General features: G+C 33.3%; 1 long non-coding RNA gene across 1 annotated transcript; it reads right to left on the bottom strand.

The window, feature by feature from the left end:
* LOC143081681 (uncharacterized) lies at positions 1 to 2,180 on the bottom strand. Its single transcript, XR_012980027.1, has 2 exons — positions 1,814 to 2,180; positions 1 to 445 (listed from the first exon to the last, which is right to left on the bottom strand). It is a non-coding gene; the product is annotated as an uncharacterized LOC143081681 (long non-coding RNA).
* Between the last annotated feature and the right edge of the window lie 1,299 nt (positions 2,181 to 3,479).

Here is a 3,479-nt window from a genome sequence, read left to right as displayed (position 1 = left end):
TGTATTTGTAGCTTTTTAATTTAATTTCCATCCTGCAAATGACGTTTTGGCACGATAAGCATTGTTGCTTATAATTGAGGCATTGGCCTGGTGCGACGAACGAATGTACACACTATCACCCTGGTTTAATGATACGACTATAGTTCCAGAGTCTGAGTCGTAGTCTAAAACATCATCCGTTTCCCCTAGTGTGCTGCTATATACATCATTATTCACCAAGACTGTAACCATGTCTGTCATCGACTTGCTGTATATAACGTCCATGCAAAGACATACACACCTTGAATCGGAGCATTGAATGTTCCCGTGTAATGGTTGTAGCCACCTCCAATGTCAAAAACCAGTTGGTAATGAAGGCTTGGGTCTGAGGTACTTGATGACATTTACGCATAGAAAGCTACCACTTGAGGTTCACTAGCTGGCATTGAACGTATAAAATTCCCATCTGCAAAAATAAATGAGCTAGTTTTCAAAGGTTTTTCGAAAGAACATTAAGATATCAAAATATAAATCGAAAGAACCGTGGTCTGTCTCATATGAAAGTAATTCTTTTATAATAGCTGTACAAAATTTCTTTTATACTTAGACAGAGATGAGTCTGTACTACAACGGTTAAGAAACATAAGTGAAGATTATAATAACACATAACATCTTACGACAAAACAGTTTACTGTTACAATTTACTGTTTTGTTTTATGCCGCAGTCATGCCAAGTGTTCATAATACGATACTTTGAAAAGTATACGAACGGCGGACATCAAATGATTGAAACAAACCTGTATAGGAAAATCATCTGAAAAGTACAGATTCGATTTCGAGTGATATGAAACTCAAAGTCAATACTGATGAATAAAGACAACAGTAGTATACTGCTGTTCAAAATTCATAAATCGATAGAGAAAAAAAACAAATCCTGGTTACAAACTAAAACTGAGTGAAACGTATCAAATATAAGAGAACTACGACACAACAGAGACACAACACCGAAATGTAACACACACAGAAACGAACTATAATGTAACAATGGCCATTTTCCTGACTTGGTACAGGACATTTTATGAAAAAATGGTGGATTAAACCTGGTTTTGTGGCATGAAATTCAAAGCCAATACTGATGACGATACATCTAAATATAAAATATGCAAAGAAAATCATGCTTTTTAAGTCTTATTTGTTGAACGGTTGTCAAGTCATAGTTCCAGAGTACATATTAATAGTTGATTTTTTCAATAATATATCAGTAAATAGTATATAAACTTTATTTGATTGAAAGAAACGTGTGTATTACAGTTAAATACTGCTTTTTGAAGTTGAAAAGAACCCATACTATAATTGCAGAAAGAAATGAAAACAAACGGAAAACCATCAAATCTAAAGACAAACAACACAAAAACGCTAGTTGATATCAGTTGATTTGGAAAATTTGCATATCCTGCACAATTTTTTACGCCCATCGTGTTGCTCATGAAGATTACACTATTTTTTTCGTCAATGACGTCAGAACTAATTATAGCCCTATTATAACCTGCAATGGGGTCTACCAAAGAACTGTGAAGGAATATACCTATATATAAAATGTTTTATAATTTCAGTGGCTTGGATCCTCAATGCTCTTCAACTTTGTATTTATTCGGCTTTTTAACTATTTTGATCTGAGCGTCACTGATGAGTCTTATGTAGACGAAACGCGCGTCTGGCGTATAAAATTATAATCCTGGTACTTTTGATAACTATTGTCTCACTGCCTAATAACGAACTGTGGTAATATTACAATGAATAAGGAAACCAAAGATGCCAAATATGATATACTTACTTGTATGACTTGCTGGCAACATAGGTTCCACATTTGTAATTTGCCCATTGCCCAAATCCGGGTTATTTTCGACACTGCTGTCTTTAACTGTTTTGTTTGATTGAATATGTTCTACGTCATGTAATTTGTACGGTTTTCTTTTGGTCTGTCCAATCGAAATCAGTCCATACAGTTTCTGAATGTCTTTTCTTAGTAATCTGTTTTCGTTTTTGAGAGACAAGTTTTCCTCCTGAATAGATCGAAATAGAGTATGGATTTCAGGTATTTCTTTTTCTAGATCTATTGCAAAAGAATAATGAACGAAATTAAATATTATAAACATAAAAATCATGGTCTGAAAACTTGTACTTAACATCATCATAAGAAGTTCACATGTAATGGTTTAGATAAGAAAACTAATTTAGTCAAAACTTTTATTTGTCGATACGAGCTAGTGCAGATTTTACCTTGTATTATACAATCAATGTTCGTAATCTGTTCTTATAGTTTATAATAAACGTTGTCAATTAAGTAGCGCGTCCTTCATTGTCTTGGATACCTAAAGAACAATAAAAAGTGATGTCTTTGACTCTTGCAATCGATCGAGGAAACCACTTTTTAACTTATTAAAATCAATTTATCAGCAATCAAAGTCGTCGTGCTTTAAAGTTATTGTTAAGGAAGCTGGCTTGTCATGCTTTGGATTTTTTTTGTCAGATTTTCGGAATCCTCTGGTTTTATTCATTTGAATGCCTTGAAAAAAATTGCCCGGTGACCCCCATTTTTCTTTTTGTAAATCTTGTATAATGATAAGCCATCTGTAAAAGTCTTATAAAATTTTGAGAACTTCAACTTTTCAATGATAAAGCTATGAAAAGTCAAGAGAGAATATTTTCCCGCCAAAATTTCATTGGCTAATATCTCGAAAACAAGCACGGTGGCCTATATATTTTTTTTAGCTCTTAATCCCTTATCTATATAAACTAGTGCTTTGAAAAGTTAATTACTTTGAAACTGAGAAGCCAACTCCCTTAAACTACCTACTCTAAAGGCGGCATGGGTGTTAACAAATTCAAAAGATTTGTTAGAGTACATACAATATAAGTCTCATAGTTTCCTATTACATTCAAAATCATAAAACATTTGACTTGTACTGTTTGCAAAAGTATAAATTATTCTAAATAATAGGGATGTTCTAGTACCTAACAAAAAGCCCTGGCAGTTTTTGGCACAACTTTTTTGAACTTATGATCCTCGATGCTGTTCAACTTTGTACTTGTTTCAGCTTTCAAACTTTTGTATCTGGGCGTCACTAGTAAGTCTTGTGTGGACAAAATGCACTTCTGACGTATTAAAAAGTTTAAACTTGTTGCCTTTTGTTAGCTATTATTCGTGTGTTTCTTTGTGAATTGTGTTCTCCTATTCATTTATATTGTAGTCCTGTAATGTTGTGTTGTCATTTTAATGATATATTTCACATGGCCATAAAAGAGGGATGTTTGGCATGCCATAAAACCAGGTTCAACCCACCATTTTTTCCTTTAAAATTGTCTTGTACTAAGTCAGGAATATGGCCATTGTTATATTATAGTTCGTTTCTGTGTGTGTTACATTTTAACGTTGTGTTTCCGTTGTGTCGTTTGTTTTCTCTTATTTTTTAGTGTGAATTCCCAATACTATAAGACGT

Source organism: Mytilus galloprovincialis, chromosome 7, assembly GCF_965363235.1.
Source record: "Mytilus galloprovincialis chromosome 7, xbMytGall1.hap1.1, whole genome shotgun sequence".
In the NCBI taxonomy this organism is placed as follows: Eukaryota; Metazoa; Mollusca; class Bivalvia; order Mytilida; family Mytilidae; genus Mytilus; species Mytilus galloprovincialis.
This window is presented reverse-complemented; position numbering and strand designations above follow the sequence as displayed.